General features: G+C 38.7%; 1 pseudogene; it reads right to left on the bottom strand.

Annotated features, from left to right (window-relative positions):
• Window positions 1–324: 324 nt before the first annotated feature.
• On the bottom strand, window positions 325–1,450 carry LOC148801843 (uncharacterized; annotated as a pseudogene).
• Between the last annotated feature and the right edge of the window lie 7,139 nt (window positions 1,451–8,589).

The raw sequence follows: 8,589 nt of genomic DNA on the forward strand, positions 1-8,589 counted from the left end.
CGAGTGAAGATGTCACTGAAGCAGGACTGTGGTCACCACCACCATTAGAAGTGGAAGAAGCAATTTTCCTAGTGAGTATTCATCGTGATTTTCGTATTCGTCATTGTAATTCTGTTCGCCATCTTCCTTGTATGGGCGATCCTCCAACCCTCCAAAAGCGGTTCGTTTCGTATTCATCGTGATTCTTGAGTGTACTGTGAACCCACAAAAGTGGGACTCTGGTTCATCCGCTGAGTATTGACCAACCCACAAAGAACGCCAATTTGATTTGAAAACGTAAATGTAAAATAGAACAAAACAACCAACAGGGTTTAAGTTTTTTGTTTACCTATCATGGTCGCAGACGACTTGGTAGAGGAATTGAGCATAGTTTGCCAAGATGAGAGGGTTGCCGGGCTCTTGGGACAAGGCCAGCCGATACATGAGTTCTGTCCTCAAGTAATCTGTCTAGTCTTTCGGTTCAATCTCCTCCTTTATCGGTGAAACGAACCGTTGCATTGTCTCATGGTCCAGAGCCTCATCTCTCATGCTCGCTTGCATTCTTGATGCTTCCTCCAAAATTTCATTCCATAGATTCACCTCTTCTGCACTTGTTGTCCCCTTCTGACTTTCTAATTCCATAATTGTTTCCGACTCCCCACCTTCCAGTGTCGACATTGGCTTCCAAAAAGATGACACCCGAGATATCTCATTTGGCACAATGGTTCGATTCTCGTTCCACGATGATGAACCATCGAATCATTCATCACCATTAGTCCCACTGGCCACCGGGCGGACCTTTCCACTCCACCATTACTTCCCTCCACGAAGGTGCTCTTACCAACTGAAGATGAAATAGAAAATGTCTTAATTGTCGAACCATCAAACTTGGACTGCTTTTGATTCCTGATGTCAGTCATCGTTACAGTTTCCACCGTAGCGCTCGAAGATCTCGACGCCATTGTTGGTGCTGCAATGGTGGTGTTGTGACCCATCGAGTACACGGTGAAGTTGGCTAGAAGGATCATGACGTAGACCATGAGAGTTGGCGTGTGTGAAAACACCTATTGAAAGAGACACACGAACGAAGCATGCATCTCCTTCTACACTCGATCCATAATCCATTGCAGATCTTCGTAGAAAAGGATCTCCCGCATTTGCAAGGCATAACTGTGAAGCTCTCGGATGATGAATACCATGGAAGAGAAGGTCTTCTTCACGGAGCAATAAGCGGATTCACCAGCTTCTCTGAAGCCTTCTTGCCATTGCCTCTTCTTCTTTATCATCCGAAGGGACAGGGGAAGATCAACATTGTTCGCCTTCCACTGTATGCTCGACGGGAAAATGTCATCCCTTTCCGGCTAGTCGGGGGTTATGGACTGATCCCCATCCACGGAGTCTCTACGGAATCAAGAAGATTTGAAGGGGAAAACGGTATGGGACTCTGTACAGGGTTTATGATACTACTCATTCTGGGTAAATCTTCATTGAAGCAACTATTGTTGCTTCTGTTTTTTCATCCTTGGAATTGCCAAATCAGGATCGAATGGCCATTTGGCTGTAGTATTTGCCTGCCTGTACTAGAAGCCAATTACCGTTTGGCTATAGTTGGGATCAAATGGGTTCAATCCCGATGCAGTAGTATTTTCAATTCATTTTCAAGGGTAGTATGGGAATTAAAAAATATTATAATAGTCTTTTTGGATGGAAGGCTAATGGAAGGGGGTCTTTGTCTCACGGTCATAGTACAGGGGGGTCTTTGTCGCAAAACAAAGTATAGGGAGTCTTTGTCATAGACCCCATAGTACAGGGGGGTCTATAATTTACCCTTAAAATAAATAATGGCCAAAAACCGTCGAACAGGTCAAAGATTTGACCACCTAGATCAATGAATCATTGACCGATTCAATGGTTTTTGGTCAAGGGCCGGATTTAGGATAAAATGGAACTGATTGCCTAGATGTTTCTCGGGCCGAACAATCTGACTGTCCAAATCAACAATGGCTTAAAAACCATGATTGAATGTAACATGGGCATCTTTTTAACACCATTCCGTTGCATGTGTATCTTTTACTCTTTACAATATTTTAGAATGTAATTTTGGATGATTTGGCTATCCACTTCGAAAAAAAAGAGAGCTATGTGGCAATCCTGATTTGGAGGGATCGAGTAAGGGAAAAGTGAGAAAAGGAAAGAGTAAGGCATTAATGCAAATCCCAGAAAATGAAAAGTTTTTAGTTATTCGAGAAAAAGGGCTTCAGAAGGGGTTGTGATAAGAGAGTTAGAAGACTCTAACTTTGACTCGGAATTGCAACTAGCCAAGTCTCGAAGAAATTGAAATTGGCAAGGTCGGGGAATTGGGGTAGGCTAGGTGTTGACTGGGAAGGTAAACTAAATATGGAGGAGGAAGAGGATGAAGAGGACTGTGATTTGAACAAGTTCTTGGCTGACAACTTAGAAGAACAAGGAGGAGAGGAGGAAGATGATGATAGGGAAGAGGCTGATGAAGGCATGGACTTGGATGCTCTGAGCTGCATTAGAAGGAGAGCGGGATTGGATGGCACGCAAGGCGAGGAGGTATGTTCTAACTTATCCCAAAATGTATTCCCTGTTTGTTCTATTAAGAATACTATAGCAATGAATGTTCTTAATTACATATTAGACTAGTACTTAGGGAGTAAACTATTAAGTGATAAGGTTTGTAATAGGTGGGAAAGGTGGGAACTTAACAAAATTAAAAATCGGTTAGCAGCCCATCTAATCAGTACAAAATTAAGAAAATTGGGTCGGGAGTTGTTGGGTGAAAGTCTTCAATGATCTAGAATCACTAAGGCCTTAAAAAGAATCCTCAAAGTAAAAGAGACCAAAAATAGGCTCCTTGTTAACCATTTGGTAAATAGATACAGAAAGATCAATAAGGCAAAGGAAAGTCAAAATCAGTTAGAACTGCATTCCTTCAAATGGAAAGTCAGGTTCAATAAATCAGGAGGGGAGGGGGAGCTTGGGTGAGAGTAGTAAAAAAAGAAGTGAAAATTGATGGGAATAAGTGGTTTGGGGATCTGTCCCGTAACAGGCCCCAAGTGAAAATAAAGATATTAAGCTGGAATTGTTAGGGTGTGGGGTCAACCTTGACAATTCACCCTCTTAGAGAGACTAGGGCAAAATTAGGAGTGGATGTAATCTTCCTAGTGGAAACAAACTCTACTTACCTAAATTGTAAAAAGATTTTAAAGTGGATTACAGACTGGTGTGGGTGGGGGGTTGATGTAACTGGTCTTAGTGGAGGTCTAGCAATATTTTGGAAAAATGATATTGTAGGAAAGGTCAAGTATGTAGATAAAAATTTTATCTGTGTTGAATTTACCACTCAGATGAATCTGATCTGGCATTGCACTTTTGTATATGGGGAACCAAGGAAAAATCTAAGAAAGGGATTCCTTAATAAATGGAGTAACTTGGCAAACTATGTAGTAGGCCCTTGGTTATGTATAGGGGGTTTCAATTTTATCCTACACAACTCAGAGAAAGAGAGAGGTAAGATGTACAATGAAGTCCAACTCCTAGAGTATAGAAGCCTTTTAGAAGATTGTGGACTGGCAGTGATTCAAAATGAAGGCCTTGATTTTACCTAGTTTAATAGAAGGGAAGGTATTAAACTAATAAGAGCCAAACTTGACAGGGCTGTAGGTAATTCTCAATGATAGAACCAATTTACAAGTTGTAAGTTAAAAACTCTAATAACGTTAGGATTAGATCATTTTTCCATCCTGCTAGAGACTGAAACCATGAGATATTATAGAAAGAGGGGCTTCAAGTTTGAGGAAATGTGGACTAACCATGAAGACTTCCAAAAGTTTCTGGAAGAAACTTGGGGAAACACTAGAAGAGGACCAAGTGAAATGATGTTGGGCATTAAGTGTAGAACCTTGAAGGACAGACTTAAAGGGTGGACCAACTTAGTAAGGAGGTGGATAAGGTGATGGATAAGGTGGGGATAGATTATGACCATAACAAGACAGATGCAATAGAAACAAACTTGCAATCTTGGTTAAAGAGAGAAGAGATGATGTGGCAACAGAAATCAAGGATGAACTTGTTGCAAGCTGGAGATAGAAATGCTAAATACTTCCACTCAATAGCAAAAGGGAGGGGCAACATAAATAAAATAACATATCTCAAAAACACCAGTGGGGAATGGTTACAATCTGAAGAGGAGATTTCAAGAGAGCTAGAAAATCACTTTAAGAGCACCTTCACTTCGTTGAATACAGTGCAACAAGAGGAATTCCTAAGGTGTGTCAATCCTAGGGTGAGTGAGCAGGAGAGAGTTATTCTTGAAAAAGAAGTCACAAGTGAGGAAATTAAGGAGGCTCTTTTCCAGATGGCTCCTAGGAAGGCTCTTGGGTCGGATGGATTTCCTAACTTCTTTTTCCAAAAAATACTAGGGAATAATAGGGGCAGATGTAACCAAGGCTGTAAAATCCTTCTTTGAGTCAAGAACTCTGCTTAGGGAGTTCAATGAAACATTCATAGCACTGATTCCAAAAATAAAAAATCCAAAGGAAGCTGCTCATTTCAGACCTATCAGTCTATGCAATTCCATTTACAAAATCATAACAAAAGTCCTAGCAAATAGAATTAAACCTTTTCTAGGAGGTATAATCAGAACAAATCAAAGTGCCTTCACCCCAGGAAGATACATTTAGGACAACATTCTTATAGCTCATGAGATTATACGCTTCATGAAAAATGCCAAAGGTAAGACTCGTTGGATGGCTTTGAAATTTGATATGAGCAAAGCCTATGATAGAGTAGAATGAATTTTTTTGGAAAAAACTATGATAAAGATGGGATTAGGTGAAAAATGGGTAAATTGGGTCATGAAATGTGTAACTACTGTTTCTTATAGGATCCTGGTCAATGGAATTCCGGGTCAAAAGTTTGTTCCAGAAAGGGGATTGAGACAAGGTGACCCCCTATCACCTTATTTATTTATACTTTGCTCTGAAACTTTGTCAGCAAAAATCACTGAGATGACATCCCAAAAGAAGATAAATGGTATTTCAATTACCAAGAATTATCCAACTGTCTCTCACTTGTTTTTTACAGATGATCACATATTTTTCTAAAGCAGAAATGGGGGAAGGGTAGAGTATTCTGGATGTTCTCAAATTTTATGAGGAGGCCTCAAGACAATAGGTAAACTTTTCTAAATATGAGGTTTTTTTTTTCAATAAAAATCTACACCATAGATTACAAAAACTCTTGGCAAATTTTTTAAAAATGAAGAGAATAGAAACCTCATCCATTTACTTAGGATTTCCTGCAAAAATTGGTAAATCAAAGAAAAATCTCTGTAATTTCTTAATTGAAAGGGTGAAAAATCTGCTTTCAAAATGCTAGTGCAATTCTTAACTATACAATGTCTTGCTTCCTCTTGCCAAAGATTGTTTGTAATGAACTTAAGAGAATCCAAACTAGATTCTGGTATGGGGGGGGGACAAAGGAGTAGAGGAAAACACATTGGGTTAGTTGGGAAGTTATTAGCAAAAACAAATGTGCTGGTGGGATGGAATTCAGGGATCCATATAGTTTCAACCTAGCTTTGCTTGCAAAACAAGCTTAGAGACTATGTGTCGAAGAGGACAATCTATGTGCTAAGATTATGAAAGCTAAATACATCAAACAGAGAAACTTTTTGATTGATAATTTGCCTAAGAGGAGTTTTTGGGGTTGGCAAAGCCTTCTTGCGGCAAGAGAGGTCATCCAGAAAGGGGCATGCTAGACAGTAAATGCTGGTACAAAAGTAAGGATATGAGATGATCCATGGCTACCTCAGGTCAGGGCTTTTAAAATCATAGGGCCTAGGAATAATAATCCAGGTCTGGTATGGGTGAAAGATCTTATGACAGTAGAGGGGAGAGGGTGGAATACAAGATTGGTGGAGGAAAATTTTGGAGAGGAAATTGCAAAAAACATTTTGAGCATAAATCTGGCCAGGGGAAATTGGGAGGATAAGTTAAGGTGGACTTTAAACCCAAAAGGTTATTATACAGTGAAAATGGGGTACTATGCTTTAACTTCTAGTAACAAGACGACAACTAATGGGCCTTCGGATCCTCTAAGAAAGAACCAGCGGTCTGAAATTTGGAAGACAAAAATTGACCCAAAAATCAAAAACTTTATCTAGAATTGTTCTCAAAACGCTCTAGCTGTGCATGAAAACCTCTTCAAAAGAAACCTCTCAATTGATAATTTATGCCCAATTTGTAACCATCATGTTGAAATAGTAATGCATTGCCTGTTTGAATGTGATCATGCAAAAGCTACATGATTTGGCTCTCACCTAAGTTATTTGGGTATGAGAAGTGGTTAGATTTTGTTCTTTAATAGCTGAATTTCCAACTGGTTAGAGAATTGCTTAACAAATAGAGAAAGGAAAGATGACTTAATTTGTTTCTCTTTTCTGCTATTATGGAATATTTGGAAGTCTAGGAATAGTAAAATCTTTGAAAATATTGACCCATCTCCCAGGGAGGCTAAAGCTGAACGTGGATGGGAGTTTTGTGGGCCCTTGCAAGTCAGGCTTTGGCGCAGTGTTAAGGAATGAGACCGGCACAGTAATAACTGCAGTTTTTGGCAAATCTTTAGCATCTTCTCCCATTCAAGCTGAAGCAATGGCGGTGCTCAACAGTCTAGAGGTTTTGAGCAGGTACAATGAGGAAATTATTGAAGTTAGAGTCAGACTGTCAACTTTTGGTGCAGTGCTTAGAACTGGAAATTTGGATTTAGTTTCAGATGCAAACTTCCTCTGTTTAGATATTAAGCTGTTGACTGATGATTTAGCTATCTCTTTTGGTTTTGTAAATAGATCTTGTAATTCTACAACCCATGAGCTTGCTAAGAAAGGTCTAGTTGAGTCTAGGTTATTTGAACAAGATCCACCGGAGTGGATTCAAGCCCTAGCTAAGTAAGACTTAGCTAGACCTTAACTATATTTGGTAACTTTGTTTCTTTAATGATATCAGTTTGCTTCTCTTTATAAAAAAAAAGAATGTAATTGTATATGTCGGTTTACCTTCTATTATATCCTTATCCTTCTTAGAATTTTCAATTTTATAATTTTTTTAATTAGAAAAACATAAAAATAAAACATGGACTATTCCCATGTAAAACATTTTTACATGGTCATTTTTTCTAGTGTTATCTATTTTTTTTTTAAATGTATTGAATAAAAGTTGTCTTGACATATCCTTTTGTACAAATTCCACGATAGGCTAGTAGTTGTATGTTGATGATTTCTCAAAGGACGATTTTGCCCCTAATTCCAATTTAGTACCATTATATAATTATCGATTCTACTCTATGTTTCTTTTGTTCTATAATTGATTGGTTGTCTTACAATTTTGCCATCAAACGAATATTATTATTCGTGATATTTAGCCATCTCTCCCCTTGATTTCTAAATTAATTTCCTCTGATATTTTAGGGTTTCAACCATCCAACAAAAAAGGTTTTGAAACGTTATTATTTGAATAGCATAAAATCAATAACATAAATACTAAAAATAGTGAAAACATAATTAAGTTATATTGATTTTTCTTTTTTTGCATTACTTGTTGTCATAGTGCTCTGGTTTCTCTTCACACCCACCTACACCATGTTGCAGCAAGCCAGCAACTTCACATTGGGAATGCTTTTATACTTGTATGTTTTAAGATGTTCTCAATTCATGAAATGTATGGGGATTGAAGGAAATCCGATTTGGTCGTCATGTCATCCTCACAATATATATATACATATATATATATTGTGAACCTGAAAATCAGATTAGTGCTTTCACACAGGGTGCCTCAGAACACCTTTCACCTAGATGTGAGGTCTGAATCCGAATTCGGATCGAAACGGCCATGCATTGGCACTAAGAATAAAAATATGCAAAATATAGAAATGTTTCCTATGTGGCTGGATAGCGCTGTGAGTTGGATGCAAGGAGGATTCTGAGTGGAGGAAATCCGAACTGGCCACAGACATGGTCTGACCCATGACACGAAAAACACACTCTTCCTCTACAGACTACAGATTTACGGATAGGGTCGGACATTTTAGTTTTCAATTAATCAAGAAAAAAAAATGATAGAGTCGGATTAGGACATATCTTTCCATGGGCCCCACCTTTGTCTTTTGTCTGTAAGGCGAAGAAAACCGGGAGTTGCATATTGTCGTTGCTCAGAGCAGGTGATATAGGTTAGCATTTGATTAGATAAGATGATTGATCATAAGACGTCCAATAACGGTTCTTGTTGTTTCTTACAGCCTCGTTCAAATCCAAAACCGTCCCTACGTTTCCGACGAAAACCGTGTGCCCTCTTTGACAGTTCGACAACGACGATCGACGACCTCGAAATCTCATTTCATGGCAACGAATCCGAACCAGCCGGGCCGTTTTAAGTTTTAACACACACCCAGACGCAAAAAAAAAAAAAAAAAAAAAAAAAAAGAAGAAACCTCCAAAGTTCAGACTCCCGAGTCACTCAAGTTTTAACCAAAAGAAGCCACCTTTAACCACTAACCCTGGTTAAAAATCTAACCCAAGTTCTCTACAGTTAT

Source organism: Nelumbo nucifera, chromosome 3 (genome assembly GCF_055504915.1).
Source record: "Nelumbo nucifera cultivar China Antique chromosome 3, China Antique-T2T, whole genome shotgun sequence".
NCBI lineage: Eukaryota > Viridiplantae > Streptophyta > Magnoliopsida > Proteales > Nelumbonaceae > Nelumbo > Nelumbo nucifera.